Source organism: Mirounga leonina, unplaced genomic scaffold (genome assembly GCF_011800145.1).
Source record: "Mirounga leonina isolate KUSES-001 unplaced genomic scaffold, KU_Mleo_1.0 Mir_169, whole genome shotgun sequence".
NCBI lineage: Eukaryota > Metazoa > Chordata > Mammalia > Carnivora > Phocidae > Mirounga > Mirounga leonina.
This window is the reverse complement of record NW_023270431.1, coordinates 1536578-1550160: the sequence shown is the minus strand read 5'-3', so window position 1 is coordinate 1550160 and position 13583 is coordinate 1536578. Positions and strand designations below refer to the sequence as shown.

General features: G+C 39.0%; 1 pseudogene; it reads right to left on the bottom strand.

Moving 5' to 3' along the window:
• Positions 1 to 729: 729 nt before the first annotated feature.
• Positions 730 to 13313, bottom strand: LOC118017287 (annotated as a pseudogene).
• Positions 13314 to 13583: the final 270 nt, after the last annotated feature.

Sequence of the window (13583 nt, the reverse complement as noted above, 5' to 3'; positions counted from 1 at the left end):
TGCAAGAATAACTCTACTGAACTCCACCTGTGATTTAGTGCTCTCTGTATCTACATGCTAGCTTTAAAAAAAAAATTATTCCAGATGAGCACCACACAGATTTTGACTTGGAAATTATTGGGGAAAACTTGATGGTATGGGGGAGTTTCTTTTAGTGACAGCGGGTTCATACGTAATACCAGTGGTTGCTGAGATCTAAAACCAGAACACCCCAGGCCTGACCGCAATATTATTTCAGCTTATATTTTAAGATGTGTATTTCCAGTAGCCTAGAGTATATTTCTACTTAAATGTTTCATCGTATCTAACATTAAATCCTTCTCCCTCTTTACTTAGACCTGTTTTCTTGCTTACGTATTCCACTTTGTCAAGGATGTTTTTATCCTTCTAGTTTTCAGGGCAAGAGGCCAGGAATATGGGTATCATCTCTGCCGCTTCTTGCCAACATTCTCTATGTCTCACCTTCTATTAAGCCTCACATTCTCATCTTTTTCAAAGATTAACTTGGATGTACTCCCCCGTGTGCATGCAGTTAGCTTCTAAGCTCCACTGGGCTTTCAAAGCCCACCAGCTGTCCACCTCCAATCCCCAGCACACATTCTCTGCTTTCAAGGGGCCTCTCTTCACTGTCATTACACTTTATGAAGGCTTATCCTGCTTCTGGAGCTTTCTTTATTCTTTTCTTCTTGCCTGAAATGTCCTCCTGGTTCCCAGATCTGACCATTTCGTTTTTTCTTCTTTTTTCTTCTTTTTAAGAGAGAGCTTGTGTTTAATGGGAAGTCTTAGTACACTCTAACACCAGGCACAGCCTGAAGTCGAGGCAGTGGGGATGGGTAAGTGACTACCCTGGAGCCTTACATGGCGAAGAGGATGAGGAAGGTGCCCATCAAACAGAAGGGCCCCATGGCCTCAGACAGGGCAAAGCCCAGGATGGCGTAGGAGAAGAGCTGCGGCTTGAGAGATGGATTCCAGGCAGAGCCGGCGATCAAGCTGCCAAACACTGTTCCAATGCCAGGCCCTGAACCAGCCACACCAACTGTGGGAGCCCCAGCACCAATAAACTTGGCTGCTGTGTCAGTGTCCCGGGAGACAACACTGGTCTGGGTTTTGGGCCCCCTGGAGTGGGGAGCACCTGTAGGGTGGCTGTTCAGGTGGGATCTCTGGTCTACTCAAGAGGGAGGCAGACACAGGCCTGATTAGATCCCTGGTATGATGGCGGATCAGAGCTGGAGGCGTGAGTGGAGCCCTGGTGACCTGCACCTTCTGGGTCTGCACTTCCACCACCCCACTGCCCCTGCTCCCACCCTGGAGCTTGCTGGGCTCAAGGTGACCCTGACAACTTCCTTTTGTTATCAATTCCTTTTTGACTCAACCTAAACACTGTGGTTTAATCACTTAAATGCCCTTTTACCAGCACCCTCAATTTCTTTCTTATTTTGTCTTTTTTTTAGGCATTATCCACCCCAACGACCCCCATGGCAATATGCAACCAAAGATTAATCTACCCATTCTTTTTCTTTATAATCATTCTTTCTCTTTACTAGTTGTCCTTTGTGCTGAACATTGACATTCATGGAAATGGGGCTGAAGAGTACAACCACACCTTTATTCTAAGCCGACGGGCCCTCCAGACCACTGGGTAATTATTTCTCTTGTATCTGGTTACAGTTCTTTTATATTTCTTGTTGTTACTGTGCAGATTTTTTACATCCCTCTTCATACTGCTCATTCCATTTGCATCTCTCTGACCCCTAGCAGTTGACTCTGCTTGATTCTTCAAACAAAAGAGTGACTGTTACAAACAGCTCCCCTTTCTCCCTGGCACCCTGGCCTGACCATGGAATCCATCCTTATCCATCTTCCCTCCTGTCTCAGAGCAAGGTACCCCTTTGCCCTCTCTCTCTGACGTTCTTCCCCATACTCTAGGATCTTGGTCATCTTTTTATAGACATTCTACATTTCTTTTTCTTTTTCTTTTTTTCCCTGAGTCCTTCCTCCAGACTATATTGATGTGTTCAAGTCTCCCTCACCCTCAAAAATGTTTTATCTTATTTCTACAATCTGGCTTCCTCTCTCATTACCCTACTGAGATTGTTCTCTCTCTAGCCACAAATGACCTTCTAATGGCCAAATCACATTTTGTTCTCACATTACTGGATTTTTTTCTGTAGAAGCTGATGCTTGATATTATGTCTCCCATGGATTCTAGGTACTATTGTCTCTTGGTTTCTATTGCGGTACTGGCCTTCTTCCTTTCCCTTTGCCCCACCCATTGCATTGTAGGGTTTGTTTCCTCAATGTAAGGGATATTCTCCTTGACGCCCATTTATTTTCTTTAGAATCCCATCTTTATCCCAAATTGTATCTTATATTCCAAATGGTATTTCCATATGCAGCTGATTCCCCAATCTCTATATCCAGGCCTCTCCCCATGTCATTTCCTTCAGTCCACTAGAACTTGGACTAAAAAAATTTTTTTTGCCTCATATCATTACCCTATTTAAATATCCCTGGTGTCTATAGGATTAAGGTCAAACTCAAGTGGGGTGTAAAGCCCATCAGTATCTGAGCTCTCATCTTCTACTGTATACTATTCTCCAGCCATACTGAAATTCTTACCATAATCTTTCCTTCTGCTGTATTTGTGTAATTAGCTTCTTCCCTTCACCTTAGCTCAAACTCTGAAACAAGTTTCATGACCATGTATAAGACTGTATATCCCAGATCTTGAGAAAAACTAAGAGCTGACTTTTTTGAGATTATTTTGTTGGTGTCCTGGGGCAAGGCCATGCCCTAAGAATATCAGCATTTTTTTCCCCCCTAGAGAAAAAAAAAAAGTGATCATTGTCAAACATCCTGAAAACTTCAATATGGAGTAAGCAATAAGGTGCATCTTTGAACTGAGTACTGGAGAAAAGTTTTACTTTCTCAGGCCTGGCAACTTCCAGGAGTGGGATTGACCTGGCATTCTAGTGTGAGAGGATTTGGGTGAATGTGGTTTATTGGGGAGAAACTGGAAAGGACACAGGAAAAGCAGGATTTGTGAACAGGAAAAGCTGAGCAAAGAAAGGTATGATTTCAAGTGAAGTGCAAGCCTGGACTTGATCCTGTGGGTAAAATGCACCTCAGACACTGTCCTTCCTGGAGGCAAGGGATCTGGAATTATGTCTACTTACAGCAGCAACCAGTCATTGGCTGCATGCTGGATGAGAGTGGTAGCACTGAGGACTTGTAAATTCCAGATACTTCCAGTTCTGCTTCCGTAGCCAAAGAACAGTTGTCTGAGAAAGCTGCAGGTGCAGGTGGTTAGGAGTAGAAAGCAGGGTTGTGGATGTACATATAGAACTGGCAACAGAAACATGGAGGAACACAAATAATCTCCAGTATACCTGGTTATAGAGAAGCAGAAAAGGAGCTAATAATCACAGAGCTCGTCCTTTCTGCTGTCGGCAGCAGGAGTAGCAGAAAGAGAAATGGCAGCTTTTGGAGCAAGTATCTTTTAAGGTTCCTGGACTCCAATATGTGTAGGGAGGTATGTGTGTGTTGGGGAGGGGGTGCTTCCCACACACAAGATACCAAGCAATTCTTGGATGCTAGAAATGACGTCCAAGAATTTAAGTCAATTCTGACACTATCTACTCAGACATAGCATCAGATTTCACAGGTTAAAAGTTCAGTCCTACAAGACCACCCCCTCTCTCCACATCAAATGCCAGTCACAAGCCCCAGGCTGTTACTTGTGCTTCTGACCAACTGGCTACAGATTGGATGTTCCAGTGACTTCCTCCTTAGGTTCCATTAATTTGCCAGAGTCATTCACAGAACTCAGGGAAACAAATTTACCAGTTCATTAAAGGATAGGATACAGAATACAAATCAGCAGCCAGGTGAAAAAATATACAAGATGAGGTCCTGAACAAAGGGTCTTCTATCTTCTGGAGCTTGGGAACCCCAAGAGTGGAGGCTCTCCGAAAAAGAAAATGAAAAAAAAAAAAAAAAGAAGACCAAAAAACTGAACTCTTGGGTATTTATGGAGGCTTCATTATATAGTCAGGATTGACTAAATCATTAGTCATTGACTGATTCAACTTCTAACTCTTCTTTCTTCCCGGGGGGTTGGGAGGTTGGGGATGATGGAAAGTTCCAACCCTCTAATCATATGGTTAGTCCTCCTCACAACTAGCCCCCCACCTTGGGTGGGGTCTGAAAGTCACCTTCATTTGTAACAAGACCCCCATTTCACCTTTATGGCTCTGAAATGTTTTCAGTAACTGTGGCTGAAGACCAAATATACCTGAGAAATATATTTTTTGGTCACCAGATTACCATTATAAATATAATGGTCATAAATCATCATATTGCAAACCATCTTCTGGAAGGTAGCAAAGTCTCCTGGCCACTTGTGGCCATGCTCAGTCCCCCTAACAAGTGAGGGGATGTATAGGACCTTGACTCCTTGGTCCCAAGTAGAGGAAGTGCTGTGTTCACTGACAGGCCAGTGTGCTCAACAGAACAGAGACTTTCTGAATGTCATTAGCAGCAGAGCAAGAGCACTGGGACAAAATGAGCAGGTCTGAGATGAATGCCCCTGCAGAGTCATTTCAAAATGCATGCAGAACATTATCATGGGAAACTCAAAAATACTAAGATATGGGAAAGACACTTTGAGAGAGATCAGTCAGTAGAATCTCTGAAACCAGTTAAAGTTTAGGCTACATTCTTTTAAAGTCCTGGTGACAGACTAGGATCACTGGGCTTTAAACCGCCAACAGCTGTGGGTAGTTAATCCACCAATGATCCAGGAGATGGAGCAATAATAACTCATCTTCTCCTTGGGCTTTAAGACCCAGGAACAATGTCCCAATTTGAATGAACTCTTTCCTATCTTCCCCTAGCCTCAGTTTCTCCCTCCCCCTTGCATAAAGAGCATTCAGCTACTTTTTTTTAAAAAAAAGATTTATTTATTTATTTCAGTGAGAGAGAGAGAGAGAGAGAGAGAGAGAAAGAGAGAACATGAAGGGGGGAGAGGCAGAGGAAGAGGGAGAGAGAAACTCAAGCAGACTCTGAGCTGAGCAGGGAGCCAGATACGGGACTTGATCTCATGACCCTGAGATCAGACCTAAGCCCAAACCAAGAGTCAGATTCTTAACTGTACCACGCAGGCGCCCCTCAGCTACTTTTATCACAAAATTTGCTGCACCCTACTATGTCGGTCTGTGTCTGTCTGACCCAATACATTCCTTCAGGAAAGGACCTATTACTCATTGCTGATCCCCAATATTTAGCAGAATATGTGGCAAATATTACAGTCTTAATAAATTTTAGTTGAGTGTGTAAAGTATCTAAACCCATGTTTTTCATCCTTTTGGGTGGCAAAAAAATCAATAAGGGCCTGATGCAAGCTATGAAACTTCTTCCCATAAAAATGCACACAAATAGAGAATTTTGTATACACTAATCTGGAAGAAATGTTTCAAACAGAAAAGAAAAATTAACAGGTACTAGGGGAACCCATGTCCTTTGAACTCAAGCCCAATAGAGATCCTCCACAATTTTTGAAATCCTGGTATGTTTTCTTACAGTAAACCAATGGAAAACTTAAAATCAGTGCAAGCATTAAGGATTTAGGCGCTCGCTCCTAGATTACATGCACAAGCTACTTTGAAGGAAGTTGATAGGCATTGCAATTAGTGTGTAGTGAAGCATTGATGGGAGCCAAGCAAGAAAACAGGAGAAGAAAATTAACAGAACTTTTAATGAACAGAGAAAACAGGCATAACAGGCACACTTGACCCTGAAAATGAATAGTGGGGGGTGACAGTATTTTCCCTCAGTTTTATGTCACACTCTAGGCCACCATTTAACTACTGAATGAGTCATATCTAAGATACCTTAGCAGATGGAGGCAAACCCTCCTTCTTTATAGATTCAATCTTTTCCATGTGCCCCTGGGAGCCCCACATCCCCATTTCACTCCTCTAGGCTTAAAATGTTTTTACTTTCTAGGTATTAGCTGCAGAGCCAATGAGATTGACATCATTTATCTAAGTAAGGAAATAACTTCCAATATTTGTGTTCAATGCGTTCATATTGCCAATTTTTGAGTCATCGGGTGCTCTGTTGTGTTTCTGTCTTTGATTAAAGTGTAATGAGATATTTTGCATATGTTAAGTTCTGGCAAATAATTATCGATTAGGTGATTGTTGATTGAAAGCAGATTTAATGAAAGAGGTATCAATTTATATACTTTCTTTTTCTTTCTTTCTTTCTTTCTTTCTTTCTTTCTTTCTTTCTTTCTTTCTTTCTTTCTTTCTTTCTTTCTTTTTTTAAAGAATTTATTTATTTATTTGACAGAGAGAGTGAGAGAGCACAAGCAGGGGGAGCAGGAGAAGGAAAGCGAGAAGCAGGCTCCCCACTGAGCAGGGAGCCTGATGCGGGGCTTGATCCTGTGTCTCTGGGATCATGACCTGAGCCAAAGGCAGACACTTAACCATCTGAGCCACCCAGGTGCCCCTATACTTTATTTCTACTTTTGAGGTATCTTAAGTCTTATTATCTCTGTTATTTTTCTCAACAGATCACCCTGTAGTTTCCCTCTGCAATCTGAGATTTTAACCTGTAGTTTAAGATGAACCCTCAGCTAAATGCTTGAGGGGTAATTAGATGCCAGATAGAAGCAAATTTCAGTAAACAATTATTTAAAAGTAAATTGAAAATATAAGCTACCAAATAATAACCATACTTCTCCTGGCCACAGAAACTTATTCCTTCTGTTTCACCATGTCCCTAAAATTTCTAAATGTATGGAAAGAGCTGAAAGTAAAAAATATTCAGATGGGCAATAAAAATAGGTTTGGAAGTTTCATTAAACTCATCCATAAGGATGAATTGAATCAAAATCAATTTCTTACTAACAATTGTCATTTAATTGTTGTTAATGTTGTGCTTTTTCATATATATTTGTTTGAAGTATAATAAAAATTTAAATTTCTGATTGTTTATGATAAAGTAGTACATTTCCTTGATTTAAGGACTCAAATGTTTCTGAAATTGGGATGCATTTTACCATCTATATGGATGTGTAAATGTGAAAGTTGTATTTAAATTGATGGTGTATTGTTGAGTTGATGAAATCTTAGAATGGAGGAGATATGGTAAAATAAGACTGTTTAGTCTTCCAAAAACATTTCTCAGAGATGGGTACCTTTAACTGATAGTCCACGGCTTCTACATTCTTGATCCACTTTCCTCTTTCATCTCCCATCAGAAGTAATTGGGGCACCTGGGTGGATCTGTCAGTTAAGCGTCTGTCTTCGGCTCAGGTCATGATCCTAGGGTCCTGGGATTGAGCCCCACATCAAGCTCCCTGCTCAGCAGGAATCCTGCTTCTCCCTCTCCCTCTGCCCCTCCCTGCTGCTCATGCTCTCTCTCTCTCCATCAAATAAATAAATAAAATCTTAAAAAAAAGAAAAAGAACTAATTTATTCAGGGACAATTAAGCAAGGCTTTCTGAGAATGGGTTAAGATTGAGATATATTTGGCTTTCTAATCCTGTAAGAAACACATGCATTATCAATGAATCAATGCTAGGAGATGTTCCTTTGTCACTGATTTATAAATTTGCTTTAGGAAACCACCTTCACATCTGGCAATGTTGCCAAATGGAGTCAGAAGGAAGCACTCAAATAAAACTTAAAACTTTCAAACAAGATCAAGACCAGAAAGCTTTGTTTTACCACCTGGTCACACTTTCCCCCCAAACATAAATCTATTTGTGTTAGAATTGGCCAAAGGGTTTGTCTCATTAAACTGTATTCAAGGGAAAGTATTTTATCAGTGATGAAAAATAAAATGTTATGTCAAAGTTACTTAAAAGGTGATGGGTGGATTGAAAGTCATTTCATGAAACAATGTGAAAAATGAAAAAGCTCTCTTTGATCCTAGTTCATAATTGAAGGTTATTTCCATTTCCTAGGTAGTTATTTTGGCAATTAAATCAACTCAAAAGTTTTATCTCTAAAAAAAATTAATTGTATGTTGAAAAAGTGAATTGGGATAATGTACTCTGTAAAGGTTAAAAGAGGTTATTCCAAATGTTATTTCAGTAACATTAGATTTGTTATCATATGCAGAGAAGTTTAAGGTATTAAAAAAGTATAAGATGCTAAAAATGTTCTCTGTATGGAAAAAATACTTTTTAGTTTTATTAGTAACAATTGTTCTGAGTGAATAAATTTATTACTCCAAACTGCTAATTTAAATTGGTGTTTGTGAGGATGATACTAGTCTATGCTGCTATGTATCACATTGCTTATAAATCTCTCTTGATTTATAAATTCCTCAGGGTACTGATATTTCATATTTTTAATGCTTTACTGAAGTATAGCTGACATAAAATAAATTGCATATATTTAAAATTCACCAATTGATAAATTGTGCCACAACGTGATGATGCTCTGTTCACTTTTTTCCCAGTCTTTTCTTGTCTCTCTCTGCTTCATTTTGAATAGTTTCTATTGCTGTGTCTCCAAGTTCACTAGTCTTTTCTTCTGTAGCATCTAATCTGCAGTAAAACCGTATTTTTCATCTCACACATTGTAGTTTTCTAGAGAACATCTCTAGACATTCACTTTGGGTCTTTTTTTTTTTTTAAGATTTTATTTATTTATTTGACAGAGAGAGAGACAACGAGAGAGAGAACACAAGCAGGGGGAGTGGGAGAGGGAGAAGCAGGCTTCCTGCAGAGCAGGGAGCCCGATGCGGGGCTCGATCCCAGGACCGTGGGATCATGACCTGAGCCGAAGGCAGACGCTTAATGACTTAGTCACCCAGGCGCCCCTCACTTTGGGTCTTTTTAAAATATTTTTTTGCCCTCACTTAACGTTTTGAACTATGGAATACAATCCTAATTGTTTAAATACCTGTATAAGTTAATTCTAACATCTTTAGCAGTTCTGGGTCAGTTCAATTGAATTCATTATGGATTGTATTTTCTTGCTTCTTTCTGTGCTAATCATCTTTGATTGGTTGCAGACATTTTGGATTTTATCTTATATGATACTGGTTATTTTTGTATTCCTATAAATGTTCTTGAGTTTTGTGCTGGGGCATATTTAAGTTCCTTGGAAATGGCTTGACTTTGTCAGGTCTTGCTTTTAAGAATCTTTAGGTAGAACCAGAGTAATGTTTACTAGGACTAATTATTCCCCACTAGTGAGGAAAGTGTTCTCTGAGCTACCCAGTACCCTGTGAATTATGAGGTTTCCCAGTATGGCTGATGGGGAGATGTGCCAATCCAGGCCCCATGTGAGCACCAGACACCGTTCTAGATGATTTTTCCCAGCCTCAGGTAGCTTCCTCGCATGCCTGTGCTGATCAATACTATGCTGAATGCAACTTTAGAGGAACCCTCTGCAGACTTCTGTTTTTTTTTCTTGATACATCTCTATCCTCTCTGGTCCTATGGCTAGTGAACTTGGGCTGCCTTGGTCCCTCCAGACTTTATCCCTCTGCCAGGTTCCTCCTGGGTCCCCTCCCCTATTCAGCAGCCTGAGAACTCTCCCAAAGCAGCATGCTAGGGCCTATTGTGGGGCTTACCTCTCCAGGATCACTTCCTTTGTTTCCTGATGTCCAGGGTCTTAGAAACCATTGTCAGTTCAAATATTTTGTCCCCTTCTTCTTCTCCTTTGGTTGTTTTGGGTAGGAGAGTGAATTCAGTCCTTGTTATTTCATCTTAGCCAGGGATAGAAATCTATATGTCCATATCACACATACACATACATACACACACACACACGTATATATGAATTCATATATATATGAATGACTTACTATGTTTTAATCCAAGCAAATATCAACTATCTGGAATTTTTAGGGGAAAGTACTATTATAGACTTTCTAATCCTGTAGAAAATATTATCATGTATTATCTGGTCTTGATAATGTTCAAGTTTTGTTTGAATGTTTTAGTATGACTCCATGTGGCAATATTGCAAAGCATGAAGGTGGTTTACTATATTATGATATATAAAATCACTACTTTTTGTCTGTGCCAAGCCCCTATCCAGAGTGATGGGATAAAAATTGGTGTATTATTTTGACCAGAAGAACTGTAGTGATTTTGAAATTTTTTCAGAGTTTCTTTCCTATCCTCTCAATCACCTTTTTGTTCAATTCTCTTCTTCAAAGGTATTGAGTCTCCTTTATAATAATTTGTTATAGCTATAAAGGAGAATTTGTTAAACCTTGCCCATTTTAGGACACAGTTTCCATGGGTCATCAACAGACTTTTTCTAAGAACGTAAGGACTACGGGAAGGGAAAAAAAAAAGTTATTGAAAATAAATTGGAAAACATTTCAGTTATTTTAGAAATGGGCTCTTTATGTAAATCGTTTCCCTCTGCCACATGCAAAAGATATCTTTAATAAGGTTCTTGTTCTTGAGAATCACTGTTAAAGAATACAAAAAGTATTCTTTCCCAAAAGTGGTTAAGTGTGGCTTCTAGGGTTTGATAATAAAAGCAGGACTATTCATGCATAATAGAATCAGACTTTTTTTTTTTTTTTAAGCATGCTTTCCTTTGCTATTCTGGACAGGTGTTTCCATAGTGCAATTTAAACTACAAAAATGGCTCATAATTGCCAACACCTAATTTAACATTCTGAAGCTAATCATAAAACAACCTCCCCTTTCACAGGAAAGACAAAGTCTCAGCTGGGGTTTAAATCCTGATTATATGACAAGGTTCCAATTGAAATTTTAGCTATCAACCAAGTGACCTTCAATGACCACAATCTGGGAAGCTTGGTAACTAATCTAAACACATCTCTAGGCAAAACCCCCACCTCAGCATTAGTTTCCAGACTCTTGCATTATTCACTTCATGAAAAAAGCAGAATATGAAAAGCAAATGATTGTGGCAACCTTCAACTCTCAATTCTTGAAAGGCCAACGGCAAGCTGTGAAAATATTCCCATACCCCTACTTCCTGTGTGGGAACTTAGACCACTGATAAAATGTTTATATTGTCAGCACACGTGTAGCAGTCAGTTATGCCTTCTGCTTTTAAGAAAGTGTTATTTGAAAAAAAAATATTGCTCATATGAAAATAAAAGAAATCCTGCATTCATAGCTACTTGCAGATCATAAAGTCATGCTTAATTTTTTACTTCCCATAATCCTTTTCAGCAACTTTCAGTTCAAGAGCAGCTTAACTATTAATCATTTTATGTAAAGTTTTCCTTCTCTTCATAACAAAGTTCTCCCATAATAAAATGTTATCTTTATAAGAATTTTTTTCCAACCACATTAAAAAAACAAAATCCTGGCATAGTGGCCTATGATGCTGCTGGACAAGAAATATTTCACTCCTATCTTTAAGTAAGATTGGTAAGCCCATTGGCTCTTAATTGTTAAACCATAAATTTCTTGAAGGTGATCCATTTTTTAAACCAAGTTTGTATTCTCCACAGTGACCAGTGGGCTGCTTTGAACAAAGCTAGCACCTATTAAACATTTGTTGAATGAATGCTGGGCTTTACCAAAATAATGAAAGAATGAATTGATTTTCTCTATGGCTACAGTGATTATGTCCCTGAGGGTTTTTTTTCCCCTGATTTATAACTTTATGTCTATAAAATTTTGCCAAAGGCATATGATTAAATCACACTTAATTATACATTTAACAAGGTGTCTATCCTTAAATTGAATTTAATTTTGAATTCAATTGCTTCTATATTGAACTCAATAGCATTTTGTAAAACAAAACAAGAAATACCTCAAAAAATCTGTATAAAGTAAAGCAGTACATCTGTAAGTTTTATTTGGGTACATTCAACTTTTTCTAATATAGATTTCAGCTGACTCATGTAAAAAGACTTATACAATAGTTTTATTAGAAGAAAGAAGGTTAAGAATAAAAGAAGACACAGATATGCCAACCACAAAGGCCAACACAGTGGGTATGATCGTACATAAAAGTTGTCTGTATGTTTCTTGGCAGCCAAGCCAAAAAAAAAAAAAAAGAGAGAGAGAGAGAGTGAAGAAGAAGAAGAAGAAGAAGGAACCCAATGGGTTACATAACTCACTAATAGAAAAGAAGAAAATTTACTACTTTCTCAAAGAAGGCACATTTTTTTCTTGGTACTAAACTCAGAGCAAGTTCTCATGTGGGTCTTAGGTAGGGAACATTGAGTAATTTAATGGACAATGTCCTTATACCAATTTCACAGCAAATACAAAAATGGGCCTCATGTGGCTCTTTCTTGTAAAGGCCTTCAATAAAAGTCGAAGGCATAATATTAAAACACCAGGGAGGAAGACAGTTCTGGGAGGGACATAGCGAATGAGGTGCCAGTGTGTATTCAATCCTGACCCAAAGGTAGAACTTAGAATGCTGGTAGTTGTAAAATACTTAAACTGGTTCTCAGCTGAACTTTCATATTTGTTTGTTGTTTTTTTTTTTTTAAAGATTTTATTTATTTATTTGCGAGAGAGAGAATGAGAGACAGAGAGAACAAGAGGGAGGAGGGTCAGAGGGAGAAGCAGACTCCCTGCCGAGCGGGGAGCCTGATGCGGGACTCGATCCCGAGACTCCAGGATCATGACCTGAGCCGAAGGCAGTCGCTTAACCAACTGAGCCACCCAGGTGCCCCTGAACTTTCATATTTGTGAGGAGCTGGAAGCAGCAGATTCTTCAAGATAACCCTCAAGTGAGGGTTTTGAGGTTTTGATGTTTATGGTTAAGAATAGGCTAGTAAGATTTAGAATCTATGCAAGGAAATGAAAGGTCAATATATAATAAAAAAATTCAAAACCTGAACCAGTGTTGTGGTCTGAATCTCCTCACTCCACAAGATGGTGGGATATGAAGGGGTTACCCAATATGACAAACGTCTTAGTCTTTTTCATCATTCTAATGGCAGGGTCAAGTTAAACTGTTTTCACTAGGATTTGGAATAAATTCCCAAAGATTTGTTCCGTAAGTCGACAATCTCTTTAAAACCTCAACTTGAGATTTCAGAACGCATACACATTATTATTCCATAAAATAACTGTATTTGTTTTACTATGGAAATAATGGCAGCATCAAATGCTGGTGAAGATGTGGAGCAATGGGACTCTTGTTCATGGCTGGTGGGCACATAAAATGGTACAGCCATTTTGGAAGACAGTTTGGAATTTACTAATATAATTAAACATATTCTTACCATGTAAACCAGCAATCACACTTCTTGATATTTGCCCCAAAGGAGTTGAAAAGTTGTGCCCACACAAAAAGTTCCACATGGATATTTACAGCAGCTTTATTCATAATCGCCAAAAGTTGGAAACATCCAAGATGTCCTTCAGTAGGTGAAAAGGTAAACGAGCCATGGTACATCCAGACAATGGGATGTGATTTGGCATTAAAAACAAATGAGCAATCAAACCATGAAAAGACATGAAGGAATCCTAAATGCATATTACTATGCGGAAGAAGCTGAGGACTGTATACTGTATGATTCCAACTACATGATTATTCTGGAAAAAAAATACAACTATGGAAACAGTAATAAAATTAGTGGTTGCTAGGGGTTGAGGA